This window comes from Cannabis sativa, chromosome 4 (genome assembly GCF_029168945.1).
Source record: "Cannabis sativa cultivar Pink pepper isolate KNU-18-1 chromosome 4, ASM2916894v1, whole genome shotgun sequence".
Taxonomy (NCBI): domain Eukaryota; kingdom Viridiplantae; phylum Streptophyta; class Magnoliopsida; order Rosales; family Cannabaceae; genus Cannabis; species Cannabis sativa.
Window position 1 is genome coordinate 11,772,193 of NC_083604.1, and position 18,113 is coordinate 11,790,305.

The window sequence follows — 18,113 nt, forward strand, 5'->3', positions numbered from 1 at the left end:
CTCCTTAAAAGAATTTCGTCCTCGAAATTTACTTACCAGAGAATAACTTGGGGTACTGATTCTGCATGTCCTTCTCCAACTCCCATGTCGCTTCTCTATCAGAACTATCACTCCACAGGATTTTGACTAAGGGTATAGTCTTATTTCGTAAGACTTTTGTTCCTTTTTCTATCACGCGCACAGGGCGTGCCATATAACTCATGTCCTGCTGCAAGTTCAAGTTCTCGTATTTAAGCACATGTGTCGGATCAGGTACATACTTTCGTAACATGGAAATGTGGAAAACATTATGCGTTTCTGCTAATGTTGGTGGTAGGGCCAAACGGTAAGCTACCTGACCAACCCTGTCCAGTATCTCAAAAGGACCTATAAATCTTGGGCTTAACTTTCCCTTTTTTCCGAAACGCATAATCCCCTTCATAGGTGATACCTTCAAGAACACTAAGTCCCCTACAGAAAACTCAACCTCCCGTCTTTTCAGATCTGCATAACTTTTCTGTCTACTTTGGGCGGTGAGCATCCTTTGTCATATCTTTTCAACTGCTTCTGAAGCTTCTCTAACTGCTTCTGGACCTAAGTAGCGTCTTTCTCCAACTTCATCCCAGTGAAGCGGGGACCTGCATTTTCGTCCATACAACATCTCATATGGTGCCATTCCGATTGTGGCTTGATAACTATTATTGTAGGAGAACTCCATTAGGGGTAAATACTTGCTCCACGAGCCAGTGAAGTCCAGTGCACACGCTCGAAGCATATCCTCGAGTATTTGGATGGTAGGTTCAGATTGTCCATCTGTTTGGGGATGAAATGCTGTACTTAATTTCAATCGCGTCCCCATTGCCTTATGTAGACTCTCCCAGAACTTGGAGGTGAATACTGAACCTCTATCAGAGACTATTATCTTTGGAACTCCATGCAACCTCAATATCTCATGTACGTACAAGTCAGCGTACTGCTCTGCGTTGTAAGTAGACTTTACTGGAACAAAGTGTGCTGACTTTGTGAGTCTATCTATAATTACCCAAATTGAGTCATGTTGCTTGGTTGTTCAAGGTAGTCCTGTCACAAAATCCATGGCTATATCTTCCCACTTCCATTCAGGGATTTTTAGGGGTTGCAACATCCCTGCTGGTCTCTGATGTTCAGCCTTAACTTGTTGACATGTGAGGCATCTAGCTACAAATTCAGCTACATCCTTCTTCATCCCTGGCCACCAATACAAGGTTTTTAAGTCATTGTACATTTTGGTTGACCCTGGATGCATTGAGTAGGGTGTAGTGTGTGCTTCCATCATGATCTTTCTTCTAAGCTCTTTGTCGTTGGCTACACACACTCTTCCCTTATACCTCAACATGATGTCTGTACCTTCAGAGAAATCTTCTGCCTCCTTCTCTGGCAAGCCTGCTCTTTTCTTCTGTAAGAACTCATCAACAATCTGTGCATCTTTAAGTTCCTGTATCAGCGTTGAGACAATGGTTAGGTTAGCTAGTTTTTGTGTAATGATCTCTATACCACTTCTTTGGAGTTCCTGTTGTAGGGGCTTCTCCATTTGTGCCAGTATTGCCAAGCTGGCATAACTGCGTCTACTTAGCGCGTCTGCTACTACGTTGGCCTTCCCTGGATGGTAGTTGATTTCACAATCATAATCCTTAACAAGCTCTATCCATCGCCTCTGCCTCATGTTGAGTTCCTTTTGCATAAAGAAGTACTTCAGGCTCTTGTGGTCAGTATAAATTTAACATTTCTCCCCGTAGAGATAGTGCCTCCATATTTTTAGCGCAAAAACTACTGCTGCCAACTCCTGATCGTGTGTTGGGTACCTCTGTTCATACTCCTTAAGTTGCCTTGAGGCATACGCTACTACTTTGTTATGTTGCATCAGCACGCATCCCAGCCCTTGTTTTGATGCATCGCAGTACACCACAAACTTATCCTTGTTATTGGGAACACATAATACAGGGGCTGTTATTAATTTGTCCTTAAGTGTTTGGAAGCTACCCTCACACTTTTCTGACCAAACAAACTTTTGCATCTTTCGAGTCAAGTTGGTTAGAGGAGTTGCGATCTTGGAAAATCTTTCAATGAAGCGTCTATAGTAACCTGCTAGACCCAAGAAGCTTCTTACTTCACTTGCAGTCTTAGGTGTTGGCCAGCTCTTGACCGCTTCGATCTTTGTAGGATCCACCTCGACTCCATCTTTGGAAACTATATGGCCTAGGAATGCCACCTTCTCTAACCAGAATTCACATTTCTTGAATTTGGCATATAGTTGGTTCTCCTTAAGTCGGCTTAGAGTCATCCTCAGGTGTTCCTCATGTTCCTCCATAGTTTTGGAGTAGATAAGAATGTCATCAATGAATACAACAACAAACTTATCTAGGTACTCCTTGAACACCCTATTCATCATATCCATGAAGGCTGCTGGGGCATTAGTTAAACCGAAAGACATTACCAAAAACTCATAGTGTCTATATCGTGTTCTGAATGCTGTCTTGGGTATGTCTTCCTTTCGGACCTTCAGCTGGTGATACCCAGATCTTAGATCTATCTTTGAGAACACAGCCGAGCCTTGAAATTGATCAAAGAGATCGTCAATCCTTGGCAGAGGGTACTTATTCTTGATGGTCACCTTGTTGAGCTCACGATAGTCCACGCACATCCTCATACTTCCATCTTTCTTCTTGACGAAGAGTACCGGCGCACCCCAAGGTGAGTAACTCGGTCTAATGAACCCTTTGTCTAAGAGCTCCTGTAGTTGTATTTTAAGCTCTTTTAACTCATTAGGTGCCATTCTGTATGGATCCTTTGAAATTGGATTAGTCCCAGGGGCTAATTCAATGATGAACTCCACCTCTGTGTCTGGGGGTAGTCCTGGTAGATCTTCTGGAAAGACCTCTTGAAATTCACAGACTATGTGCACATTCTCAACATTTAGTTGCGTCTATTGCTCGATCCACTACGCTGACCAAGAATGCCAGACACCCCGCATTCATTAGCTGACTAGCTTTTAGGGAAGAGATTAATGGAGTCCTCAGGGCCAGCTTGTCGCCCTTGAAAATAAACTGATCCCCAGCCTTTGTTTCAAAAACGACCAGTTTCTTTCGGCAATTGATTATCGCACCGTGACTAGATAGCCAATCCATCCCAAGTATAACATCATATTCCTTCATTTCCAGCTCTATTAGGTCGCCCATGAGTTCTTTGCTGTCGATTATGATAGGTACATCTCGCATTCTTCTTGTTGACAACATGGTTTCTCCCGAGGGTAATTCCGTCACAATAACACATCTAAGTAGGTCACATGGCTTGTCTGTTGGGTTTTATGCCCTAAATAAAACTCATTTCATATAATCAGATTTACTTATTAATAAAGATCAGAAATAACATTTTATGTTGCATGGTTCACATGATTTATTTGATGATTATATGTGTATATAATGTATGAATTCTTTTTAAGTCCAGAACATATGAGTTGGTTAAAGATTATAGTGTTGTCAGCACAGTGGAATATAATCTTTATTATATGTTCAAAAGTTGATTCCCTGATTTGTCAGAACACTGGATTTAGACTGACATGGTATAATCAGCGATAGGTATTCTTACACCTTGGAAAAGTGTTATGTCCTTTCCAGGACATTGGCAAAGTTTACCAGTATCGGATGCATGGAGTATGCATTGGAATGGACCGATATTGAACTTTGAATTAGATTTTGAAACTTACCGTAAACATCTATTCAATTCAATATCATAAGTTGATCCTAGATCACATGATCGAAATCCTGATATGGTTAGGCTCAATTTCAAGAGTATTATTCGTGTTCTTTGATTTGTTAGTTAAGCCTAGTTTTGTATCAGGGTGATACGTACATTTTGGGAACACGGTAGTACAATTGAGTGGGAGCGCTAACATAAATATGGAATCTATAGCTTCTATTTGGCAAATAGAAGTAAAGGATGATTTCCTTCGAGCTTAACCAAACGAAGATAAATGGTGGAGATCTCATTTCACTTAGGTGAAATATCATTTATACAGGGTTAAGTGCTTTAAGGATAAAATACATTGTAGGGTGTTACGGTAATTTAATTCCTGTACAGTGTAAATCATCTATATAGAGGATCATTGATCACATTAGGGTTATAACAATGGATAACTAATGACGTGTCTATATCGTGGAACATATAGAGCGTTTCTATATGACTGAGAGTGCAATTCCAAGTTCTAAGTGTGGATTCAATGAGGAATTAATAAGTTAGGGAATTTACTTGGTAAATTCGGTTCGACTTATTGGAAGCTCGGTTATATAGACCCATGGTCCCCATACTAGTTGAGGCCATACTGCTTGTAAGACTCAGTTAATTGATTTTAATTAATCAATTATAATTCTAAAAGTTAGACTATGTCTACTTTATGAATTCTCACAGTTTAAGGATGAAATCGTAAAGAAAAGGGTTTCTAGGTTTAATTATTAATTAAGAGACTTTGTATGTCTAATTAATAATTATTTTAAATGACAATATTATTTAATAATCTATTTTAGTTATTAAATAATTAGTTTTGGCATTTAAATGATTAGAATTGGAAAAGTGGCATTTTTGGAGAAATAGAAATAAAATTGAGGAAACTGCAAAATCCAAGTGAGGCCCATTTTCCCTCTATGGCCGAGCACTCCCTTTGTGTTTTCCAATTATTATTTTCATTTTTAATTGCCATGTAATTGCTAATCAAAGCCTAGCTATAATAGGAAAGTGGTGGATCACACTAAATAAGGCAGTTAATTGATTACACAGTAATTAAGGAAACTGTTTTATTTGGAAAGTTGTGCTCTCCCTTTTCCATATATAAAGCAACCTTGCTCTCTTCTCTTGTATGAAAAAAAAGCCACGAAATTAAGAGAGAAAAGAGAGAGAATTTTCGAAATTCTTGTGAAATGAGTAGTGCCCACACACATCAAGTGGTATCTCAATCATAGTATGGAAGACTATGGAATTTCTGCATCAAAGAAGGAGAAAAGAAGATCCAGGTTCAGATCTTGGTGATGCTCTGCTACAGAAAGGAATCAAGGGCTAGAGATCTGAACGGAAGGAGTCATAATATTCCGCTGCACCCACTGTAAGGTTTTCTAACTTTATATGTGTTTATTTTCATTGTTTTAGAATTCATATTAGGTTGTTAATCCAACATACTTGTTAGTAAATCTAGATCCTGGTAAAATAATTTCCAACAACTGGTATCAGAGCCATGGTAATGATTTACTTTCATGTAATATGAATTAAAACGATGATTGCATGTTTCTGTGTTGATTTGGATGGCTTCATGTTGGTTTATGTGTTGTTTGATGAATGTTGATGTTGTACAGTTTCGTTTTCCATGAAAAATATTTTTTTTCAATTTTTGAAAATATTTTATTTGAATTCCTTGTGAAAAATTAAGCAATTTTGGTTTTTACGGAACTTGATTCCGATAAAAATTGAGAAAGTTATGAATTTTGGAAAATTGGGATTCCTGGTATGCATGGGTGCTCAATCGTTGTGCACCAAGCACTCAGGATGCGCGTGCGTGAGCCTGGCCCAGCACCCTGCTGATCCGCCCATGACGACGCTGCATCCGCCAAGTTTTGCCGCACATCCCACCCTGCATCGTCCCTGTCCGCGCGCGTAAGGCCCTGCATGCAGCCTATTTTGGGCTGCTCGTGCAGCCTTGCTGCCAGCTTTCCCAAAAGTTGCGATTTTTGGGATTTTTTTCCCCAAAAATCCAATTTTTTTTTATGGGATTGTTTCCCAAAATTCATTTTTCCAATTTTAAATATTTCTAAATTGAAATGTTTCCAATTTTAAATATTTTCAATTTGGATTTTTTTCCAATTTTAAATATTTATATTTTGGATTGTTTCCAATTTTTAAATATTTCCTATTATGGTGAGATTTAAAAATTTGTTAACTTCTTTAATATTTATTTATTATTTAATTATAAGATTAAATATTTTGATATTTAAGATATTTTAAATTAAAAGATAACTTTGTCTTTTTATTTAAAATATTATATTAAAATTATCTTATATGGCAAATTAAATAATTAATAAATTTGAAATTAACATAGATATTTTTATAGATATACTTACCATAATGTTTTCAAATTCAAAAATTTGTTATTTTGTTAAATATTTAATTATTTATAAATTATAAGTATAAAAATGATATTTTTTCTATATATATCATTTTTTCCTTATTAGAAATTTATAAATCATATCTTTAATATTTAAATAACATAGATATTTTTGTAGAGATTTGAATATTGCTTAATTTGAGATATTTTGACATATAATTATGGTAATTATTATACATTTATTATTTTATTCCTAAAATAATAATTATCTAACCAAATCTATTTTAGAATTGGTTTATTTTATTAAATTATAAGATCTCAAAGTGATATTGGAGATTCTTTCCTTTCAAATCATTGATCTTATTAGATATTTAATTTGATTCAAATAAACCTAGATATTTTAAAAAAATTAGTTTCCTTTATTTGGTTAGTTTAAGAATAATAATTTAATTATATTAATATCTTGATTCACATCTGTTACATGGACAATGTTTGTTTATTTAATATTGTTTATTCAAAAATTTTTAATAAACCTATTATTTATCTGATCTAAATTGCTATGATTAACTTGTTGACAGATCATGATCCAATGATCTGATTTTAATCATAGTCCAATTGACGATAGATCTTATAAATAATTTGTAACAGGTAAATTTTGTACTTCTTTCATCTGTGTAAACCTAGTTACATGATAGGGCACATCCAAATCATTTGACCTGTGTGAGCCTATATGTTTACTTTTGGGCTTAGATGCATATAGGGAGCCCATTTAAGTTTTTACTAAGTAAATGGACTAGGTTGCTAAAATAAATTTTGACATAAGGAAATTTATTTAGGCCCAATTAGATTTGGGCTTATTCAATGAATAACAATTGTTTATTTAAGGTTAAATTCCTCTCTTTTGGGCCTTGTGTGAGAGTTGGGGGCCATAGAAGTGGGTACGACATACTGAACCCAGCTCCCCCTCACATGAACTACCCCAATTGTGAAGGCCCATTTGCCTTATTTAAATAATTGTATTAGGTTAATTATATTAGTCTAACCTAATTAAAATTGAATTAGCAACATAATTAACTTTTAAAATATATGAAATTTATTTTTCATTGTAATATTTTAAAGTTAATTTTAGAAAAACACTTAGTTAATGATATATTCTAGACAGTTATTTCTAGTACTAGTTATTATTTCTAATATTAAATAGGAAAATATCATAGATTGTGAAATTAATTGTTTCCTAATTAATTTTGGTACAATCTAAGTTTAGAATATTTTCCTAGTATTAAACTAGAATTAATAATTAAGTTTCCTCTTTACTTAATTATTTATTTCTTGAATTTAATACATTTAATTAAATTGAAAATTTCAATATCTAAGTTGATTTTCATCATGATACTTTAATATTGTTATTTTCATGTTATTTAATTAAAGTTGAAAATTATTTTAAGTTTGGAATCTTATTTCAGAATAACTTAAGTTTGAATAATTTTCAAAATATATTTTATTTTATTTTATTTTATTAATCATTTCCCAAAATTTCGAAATTGCATCACTTTGATGCAGAAATTTCGAATTTTATTTGAAAAATAGATTAAAGTTGAAAATTATTTATTTAATTTTGGACCAACTTAAATCAGTGAATTTTTCATTTGATGGTTAATTAAAATAAATGAACTAAAATATATTATAATTAGAAATTGGATTAATTAGTCTATGAAAGTCTATATAGATATTATCTGTTTTGCTTGAAGTATTTTTCTAGTGATATTTAATTAAATAGAAAATTAATATTTAAGTTGATTTTTTAATCATGATACTTAAATATTTGAAATTTTTCTTAGATATTTAATTAAATAGGAAAATTATATTTTTTGTTGAAAATTAATTTTTATTAATTAATTTTGGGCCAACATAAAATTAGAGTAATTTTCTAGGATTTATTTTATTTTATTTTAAAGCATTTTCGAAAATGCAATATATATTTATAGAAAATTAAATTTGAGTTGTAAATTAATTCAAATTAATTTTGAAACAACTTAAATTGAATGATTTTCTAAATATTTATGAAAATTATTACTAAGATGGAAATAATTCACGTTATTTATCCATCTAAGTATAATTTATAAATATTACATTAAAATTTATATTTGGAATTTTTCATTCTAAATTGGAAATTTTAATTAAATAAATATATATTTAAAATAAATATTAGAAGAAAATACAACCCTTCATTAAATAATGAGCTTTATTATTATAAGGATATTTGATCTCCATTGTTGGTTTTACATAGCTATTGTTTTAGTGAGTAATCCTCCCTAATGGAGGAACGTTCATTAGCAAGTTAGCACCGTTTAATCTCGAAAGATAAGTAATCTTGTAAGTTTTTTTTATATAGTTTATGACCACCCTAATGGTGGCGACTGTATAAGACTTGCAAGAATATGAAACAATGGTGGAAGCTCATAAGATAGAATAGCCTTGACTCTCGCCTAAACGGGACAACGCGGATTCCAATCTTGATCGAATAAAAGGTTGCTAGAATATTTGACATTTTAGATGAGCTGACAACTCTATTCAATGAATGGTAGCTTTGACTCTCGCCTAAACGGGACACTGATATAAGTTTGTTGAAAACCTTGGAAATTATTTAGGATTGTATGTTTTAGTATTTTCACTTGTCATTCCTACATGCTATGTGCTGCATAATTTCTGAATTGTGTATGAATTTGTATTGAACCATGTTATTTTCTGTTATTAAATTGTACTTTAATTTCGAATCTTCATTGTTGGTCTAACTTGATTTGTTTTTCTAATGAGATAAATCCCTAATGGATTTTCACCATTAGACTAACATAGTAGTGTTAGATCTCGAAAGATAAATATTGTATATGCAACATCTAGCTGTTCATCAATTGATGACACCTTAGACTAGTGTTTTACAATATGAAACAAGAAGATTGTATAAATAAGATTACTTTGACTCTCGCCAATCGGAGCATCGTTGGATTCTTATTTAAAACGAAATTATCCTAATTCCTCTTAGCTTATTCATTTCGAATTAGCTTAATGACATATCATTGGATGAATGGTCTATAAATCATATAAAGTCTTATTTTCTCTTAAGAAATTAGATGACACATATGATTATATTCCCGGAATTCTATCCCTAAATGATATAAATCCTCAATCTTAGATATCTCCTACTTGTATAGGCAAATCATAGAGTTAGATTAGTAGTGGTGGTCCAAGAAAGAATTACTAATTATACAGTTACACTTTCACAAGTGTTTCATAACCATTTTCTTTCAATGGATTTAAACTGTATGAGTTTAGTATTCTGTGACCGAGAATCCACTTGCACTATTCTAAGAACTCTTTGATGTAACTAAACTTAAGTCATCAAAAGATACAACCACATATTTTATAAATCTAAGGCATTTGTATCTTGTTCATAGTGGTTTTGACAAGATCATTCTCTGCAAAGAGTTAATATGCCTATATCCACTGAAAGTAATTTCATCTCATTCGCGAGCATGGATATACATTCAGGGGTGGATATGAGTTTTCGTTGTATTCTTAAAACGATCACTCTAGATTTTACCTTACGCAAAAGAAATTTGAAATGTTTGAAAAATTTCATGAATTTCTAGCAATGGTGAAGGTAAGTGGTTAAAGATCTTGCGAACTGATAGGGGTGGAGAAAAAGTTAGTAGATATGCAGTTCAAAGATCATTAATTTGATTTTGAATTATATCCAAACTTACCTCCCTAGAAATTCGAGTTGCATATTGATGATTAGTTACTAGTCGTTGCCTAAATCCTTCTAAGGAAATAAATTTCAGAATGATGCAATGGTTGTATACTTTATATAAATCATTACTAGATTCATGGATGACCTAATTGAAATCTTAAAAAAAGCTAGAACTGCTAACCTTGGTTTGCATGTTTGTTAGCTATTCTAAGTGATTAGGGGTGGAGCATCCTATAGTCATTAGACAAGAAAGTGTTTGTTTAAACAAATACTACTTTTCTAAGAAAATGACTAAGTCTGAAAGTAAAGTAGCAAATAAAGGAGATATTTTTTCTTGATTCCAAAAATGTTCTATCATCTTATTTTGCAAGATGATCCCACTACCTCTGTTGTCTTAACACAACTGAAGAGGTCTATACCATTTAGTTTTCTTTGACATAGTTCACGGTACCTTGTTGTAGTGGGAGAGTTTCTAGGAACTCACTCTTCTTATGACTTGGAAGACACTAGTGATTAAAATCCATTGTGAGTTTAAACAAGTAATGGATTGTCAAGATAAGAAACTAAGAAGAAAGCCAATAGAACTATGGTTTGATCCATTCACATGGAGTAACCTAAAGTTTTCTATTACAAGGACATGAAAGGAAATTTTCGTTCATAAGTCTATTCAATGGACTTAACAAAAATTCATTTTCCTAGTATTATAGGTATGAGTTTATCTAAACCTATGGCTTGTGGTATACCTGGTAATTACTTACTCTAATGCAAGCATGAGATGCTGATGCATTTTCTTTCCAATGGAAATCTATAGAAGCTTCACAACTTCTTAGACATAGATTTTATTTATGTAAGGAAAAGTCTCAAATATTCCAGAAAAGATAAAGCCATGAAAGAATTCTTAAATCAACAGTGAGAGGTCTCAGATATGCTTTAATATGCATGCCTTAGATCAGACACCTGCTGTTGAGTGGGAGTAATGAGTAAGTATCAGACTAATCCAGGAGAGGAACATTGGAAGACAATCAAGTAAATTTTTAAGATTAAGAAGAGGAACTATATGTTAGTCAATAAGGGTGGTTTTGAAACTCTTAGACTACACCACATCAGATTTCGAGACTTGCCTGTGTGCTAGAAAGTCTATTGATGAGATGGTGATTACTTTGGGGGTGGAGTAGTGATTTTGGAGAAGTGTAAAAACCTATCTGAAATCTCTTGGTCTACCAGAAAGAGACTGAATGTTAAAAGTTGCAGGAAAGATACTTTTTCAGTCTAAGGAAAGTTCTATACATTTGTGGCAGTGTTCCAACTTGCCTTAACTACTAGGGTTATTTCCTGAATAACAAAAGAGTAGTTGCCCAAAAGTATAGAATCCAGTATCCCAAGATAGTAGACATATATAGAGGAATTTCACATTATAAAGGATTTTGTGATTAAGGAAGAGTAATGGTGGAGAAGAGGTTGTGTTTAATTCAACCTGTCAGATCCCATTACGAGGAGTTTACTACTATTACACTTGATTGGTATATCAAGGTGTTAATGATTATTTGAAATGCACTTTTTGTTTTATATTAGTGCAAGTGGGAGTTTGTTGGGTTTTATGCCCTAAATAAAACTCATTTCATATAATCAGATTTACTTATTAATAAAGATCAGAAATAACATTTTATGTTGCATGGTTCACATGATTTATTTCATGATTATATGTGTATATAATGTATGAATTCTTTTTAAGTCCAGAACATATGAGTTGGTTAAAGATTATAGTGTTGTCAGCACAGTGGAATATAATCTTTATTATATGTTCAAAAGTTGATTCCCTGATTTGTCAGAACACTGGATTTAGACTGACATGGTATAATCAGCGATAGGTATTCTTACACCTTGGAAAAGTGTTATGTCCTTTCCAGGACATTGGCAAAGTTTACCAGTATCGGATGCATGGAGTATGCATTGGAATGGACCGATATTGAACTTTGAATTAGATTTTGAAACTTACCGTAAACATCTATTCAATTCAATATCATAAGTTGATCCTAGATCACATGATCGAAATCCTGATATGGTTAGGCTCAATTTCAAGAGTATTATTCGTGTTCTTTGATTTGTTAGTTAAGCCTAGTTTTGTATCAGGGTGATACGTACATTTTGGGAACACGGTAGTACAATTGAGTGGGAGCGCTAACATAAATATGGAATCTATAGCTTCTATTTGGCAAATAGAAGTAAAGGATGATTTCCTTCGAGCTTAACCAAACGAAGATAAATGGTGGAGATCTCATTTCACTTAGGTGAAATATCATTTATACAGGGTTAAGTGCTTTAAGGATAAAATACATTGTAGGGTGTTACGGTAATTTAATTCCTGTACAGTGTAAATCATCTATATAGAGGATCATTGATCACATTAGGGTTATAACAATGGATAACTAATGACGTGTCTATATCGTGGAACATATAGAGCGTTTCTATATGACTGAGAGTGCAATTCCAAGTTCTAAGTGTGGATTCAATGAGGAATTAATAAGTTAGGGAATTTACTTGGTAAATTCGGTTCGACTTATTGGAAGCTCGGTTATATAGACCCATGGTCCCCATACTAGTTGAGGCCATACTGCTTGTAAGACTCAGTTAATTGATTTTAATTAATCAATTATAATTCTAAAAGTTAGACTATGTCTACTTTATGAATTCTCACAGTTTAACGATGAAATCGTAAAGAAAAGGGTTTCTAGGTTTAATTATTAATTAAGAGACTTTGTATGTCTAATTAATAATTATTTTAAATGACAATATTATTTAATAATCTATTTTAGTTATTAAATAATTAGTTTTGGCATTTAAATGATTAGAATTGGAAAAGTGGTATTTTTGGAGAAATAGAAATAAAATTGAGGAAACTGCAAAATCCAAGTGAGGCCCATTTTCCCTCTATGGCCGAGCACTCCCTTTGTGTTTCCCAATTATTATTTTCATTTTTAATTGCCATGTAATTGCTAATCAAAGCCTAGCTATAATAGGAAAGTGGTGGATCACACTAAATAAGGCAGTTAATTGATTACACAGTAATTAAGGAAACTGATTTATTTGGAAAGTTGTGCTCTCCCTTTTCCCTATATAAAGCAACCTTGCTCTCTTCTCTTGTATGAAAAAAAAAGCCACGAAATTAAGAGAGAAAAGAGAGAGAATTTTCGAAATTCTTGTGAGATGAGTAGTGCCCACACACATCAAGTGGTATCTCAATCATAGTATGGAAGACTATGGAATTTCTTCATCAAAGAAGGAGAAAAGAAGATCCAGGTTCAGATCTTGGTGATGCTCTGCTACAGAAAGGAATCAAGGGCTAGAGATCTGAACGGAAGGAGTCATATTATTCCGCTGCACCCACTGTAAGGTTTTCTAACTTTATATGTGTTTATTTTCATTGTTTTAGAATTCATATTAGGTTGTTAATCCAACATACTTGTTAGTAAATCTAGATCCTGGTAAAATAATTTCCAACATTGTCTATACTATTAATTACCCTAGTAGCTATATAAGAATGAGTAGCTCCAGAATCAAAGAGAACATTACAAGGCAATCCGTAAATAGAAATCTGACCTGAGACAACAGTGTTGCTTCTGGCCGCTTCTCCTCTGGTGAGAGCAAACACTCTAGCAGGAGCAGCTTGGTTCTCCTTCTTTTGTCCCTTTGGGCAATTTTTCTTCAGATGGCCTAGCTGGCCGCAATTGTAGCACACCCCTGACTTCATCTTACACTCCCCAAGATGTTTCCTATTGCATGTGGGGCAAATTGAGAATTCTACATAGGACCTATTCACCCCATTGTTGTAATTTTGGACCACTGCTTTCCCCTTTTTATCACGATCATTATTGTGATTTCCCTCGTGTTTTCTCTTATTCTCTTGATTTCCTCCATTGTTTCTTCGATCTTCCCACTTAGCAGCATTCTCCTTCTTTATATCATTTTCGAGCAACTCAGCTTCGAGAGCTTTTTCTAACACCTCAACATAAACCGTGTTGGTCCCCACCATGATTTTCACATCCTTTTTAATCATAGGGTTCATCCCCTTCAAGAACCTTTTGACCCGAAGGGCCTCGGTTGGTACGATCTCTTGTGCAAACTTTGCCAAACTGTCAAATTGCCTAGCATACTCCGTGACAGTGAGATTGTTCTGCTTTAGATTCATAAACTCATCTTCTTTTGCAGCTAGTATGGCGGCACTGTAGTACTTCCTGTTGAACACATCAACAAAGTCCAACCAAGTCATAGTTGTTATGTTGCGACTCTGTCTTACTACTTCCCACCAAATCCGTGCATCCTTTTTAAGAAGGCTGGCAGCACAGGATACTCTTTCCCTATCATTGAGGTCCATATATTCCAATATGGACTCCACTGAGCGCAACCATTCCTCAGCTTCAAGTGAGTCCGGGCTCCCATTGAATATTGGTGGTTGTTGTTTCCTGAATCGCTCGTACACAGGTTCAAAATGTTGTATTGGTTCTGGATTCAATGCAGCTGGTTGAAGAGCTAGGTTTCTAACGGGTGGATTTTGATTTCGGCGTAACTCCTCATTCTGAGCTCGTAGCCTTGCAATTTCTTGAGTTAGCTCCTCACGTATACGAGCGTTTTCTCAGAGTATCTCAGCTTGAGGATTAGGAGGTGCTTGTTGTTGTTCGAGTGCTACTTCATCTACCGATGCTATCGATGCTCCTTCTCTACCTCCCCTACCGCTTTGGCCTCCACGTCGGCCTCCGCGTCGACCATCACATCGGCCTCCGCCCCTTGCGGGTGCTGGAACTGCATCCACGTGGATGTTTCTATTGCCGTTGATTCGAACTGATCTTCTTGGAGACATTATTTCCTAATGTTTCTTGTTTGTTTCTAAGAATCTCTAAAAGAAGATAAACTTAAATAAGATATCACTATTTTCAAAAAAATAAAAAATAAAGCCCATACTTACATAACTAGTTCACAAATAATTTCTATTTATTCAAAGATAAAATAAATAATCACATAAAATAATAAGACACACATTTTTTTTTATATGGTTACTTAAAGCAAAAATTTCTATGATTTTTTTTTCAAGAGTCATATGGTGCTATCTAACATCAAGCTCTAAAATTTCTCCCAAAAATTTTATTTTAAACTAACTTGAAATATATTTATATGTATTAAAAAATTATTTCATAGGGGTAGTACCTAAACTTGGATGTTGGTACTAAGTTTTTTTTTTTTTAAGTAAAATGCAAATTTAGAAATTACAAAAAAAAAAAAAAATGCACATAAAATGCAAGCATATATAATGGACTTACTTGGTGGCAAGCGGAAACTTTTTGGCTGATGTGTGTAACTCGTGAGAACGTTCAGGACCGATAAAACTGTGGCTCTGATACCAAACTGTAACGCCCGTACTTTTATAAAAATATTAATTTTATTTACAAGCGTTAAACGCGGAAAATCATAATGTCGCATTTTTATTTAATACTTGAAAATGTTCACAACTGGCCAGTTTTCGTAAAAAAAAACACAATAATTAATAACTAAAATAATTGCGACATAAGTTTAATAACGTAAATAAATAAACAGAGCGCCCTAGACCGCCCGCAGTTATATGGCCCTCAGCGAGTTCACACACACAAGCGTCCAAAGTTCCACTCGCCACCGGCATTCTAGACTTTTAGTTACTTTGGTCTGCACATGGTAATTTAATAAGGGTGAGCTACTAAACTCAGTAAGGAAATGTGTGTCAGGTAGTCACATAAATAAAAACAACACTAAACTAAAATGCACATGCACACATTTAGACAGATAGCAAAACATAAACTTAATTATATCACTAGTCACTAATAACTAGGTTCTAAGCTAAATCACATAATAATGATTACGCCCGAGTCCGACTTTGGCAAATAAACTCGAGCTATTGGACTAAATAATGGCGGAGGGCTGGGTTCAGTAAAATCATACCCACTACTAAATGGCCCCCTATCTACCATATAGACCCAATAATCAAGTATTTAACCATTATCTTCTCAGTCAAACCATGTCACATAAACTATAATCTATCTAATTTAAATAATGGCAAACTACTATACATTATTTAAATAACATAACAATCATAATTAAATAATGTGAATCTTATAAACACACTATTTACATACATACTTAAATAACATGAATCTTATAAACATATTATTTAAATATATATCTTTAGCAATGGCCATGCTCTAATACTGTAAACATACATAAATAACATGAATCTTATAAACATATTATTTAAATATATATTATACAGTACATTAAATAACAGACAATAAAGAGTTGGGCAGAAGACCTTAGTTAACTTCTCTTTTACTATTCCCACTCTTTCTATGAATGTTATTACATACAGAAAACTTATGTTTTTTTCTACTTAATTTCCTTACCTCGGATGTGGAGTGTTAACCTTGATTGCAATAAGAGAAATCTTTGAGAAATAATAATTGTTCTATGACAAACCTAGATTTCACACTTATTAATTAGAACTTATCATAATAGTGTTTATATATATATATAAATCTTAACCTTAAATACCTACAAACCCAAAAATTATAAAATTACCTTTGCTTTCAAAAGAGATCTAGTTGAACATTATAAAATGATGGAGATGGTGATGCCAATATGATGAAAGATATGTATATATATCTATATATGTTTATGAGAGGATGATTGTGATGGTTATAAGAGAAATTTGATGGTGTATGGATGGCTTATATATAGAGCTTATAAAAAATAAGATATGGGATGTAGAGTAATGTGTAGCAACGTACAAAGGGACGAGAGAATTAGAGTGATGATATAGAGCTTAAGTGCAATATTTGTATTGAGTGTAGTGGTATTTATAAGGCTCAAGTTAACTACATACACGTTCCACTAAATATGCTATTATTAGAGTTGAACCATTAATTAAATATATGAAGAAATAAACCAGATGACACATGGTATCCTAGAACTTACTAGATGCCATTTCGGTTAAAGAATTGTTCCAAAGGTGGAGAGTTTGTTTCAAATAGCCAAGAAGAGTACAGCTTTGATTGATTTGACTTTTCTTCTATTCAAACTATCAACTATTTTTACTATATTTTCTCTTCAAGTTACACATATATGGCTACTTCCCAAAATTTAAGGAATAAATCTTTTGTCACTTCACTACAAAATTTTCTCTAGGTCCTCTACGATAAGATTTGGTTCTTCTGTTACCAAATTTTTTTCTCTCTCTCTATGACTCCTAATTAATCATATTCATTTAAAAGTGCCTAGCTGTATACAAATTACATCTTCACTATAATCATTGGATTAATCTAACTAACCATGACATATAATTCACGTATGAGGCTAGCTAAATATTTACTATTATAATTCAAATTTATGTCAATCAACCTTATCACTTAATAAGACACACATCTAGTATCTTAGGATCTATCTACTGACTCTCTCACTCTTAATGCAACATAAATAAAAATTTTAAAACATTTACCATTATTTACACAATTAAATATCAAAATAACTCTTAATTACGTAAGCCAAATTCATAAAGAGTATAATTCAAAACCTATAATAATTAATGAAAGTCCAAAATTAACTCATTTCTAATAATACTCATATTCTTATTATTTTTGAGACTAACACACATCTTATATAATTCTGAAAAATATTATTATGTTTAAGAAGCTCACTTATTTTATGCAATCACTATTTTTACATCGAGCCATCTAGACTAACGTAATAGAAAATAATAACTAAATATTTTAGTTATTACACTTCTTGAATGTATTAATTTGAATCTTTTTTTACAGAAATTAATTAGCTCTGATACCACTATTGGAATTTTTAAAGTAAAATCTGCAGCTTTTGTTTTTGTCCAGCACAGTTCAAAGAAACAAAATTAGTACAATATGCAAAATGGTATTTTTCTAAACTTATTAATTTATCCGTCCACAAAATAATTAGTATTATTAAAAATAACAATTGCAATAGTTCTTTCAGACCCAAACACAAAGAGCCCAACAACAAAGAGTCAACACAAGTCAAAGATTCTCTTTCTACTCAAAATGGGTCATACACGAGTAGCCCAACAAGAATAAAGATCAACCCAATATTCTCTGTCCAATCAAAGGTCAACTCTTTTCCTTTTAATATTAATTTCGACCCAATAACAATATATACCAGCCCAATCTAAGGAAACCCTAATATCGTAATATAAAAAACTCATTCTTGATCAAACCC

The 18,113-nt window shown here is 33.1% G+C and overlaps 1 long non-coding RNA gene across 1 annotated transcript; it reads right to left on the minus strand.

The window, feature by feature from the left end:
* Positions 1 to 15,246: 15,246 nt before the first annotated feature.
* Positions 15,247 to 17,356, minus strand: LOC133036451 (uncharacterized). Its single transcript, XR_009687090.1, has 2 exons — positions 16,449 to 17,356; positions 15,247 to 16,346 (listed from the first exon to the last, which is right to left on the minus strand). It is a non-coding gene; the product is annotated as an uncharacterized LOC133036451 (long non-coding RNA).
* Between the last annotated feature and the right edge of the window lie 757 nt (positions 17,357 to 18,113).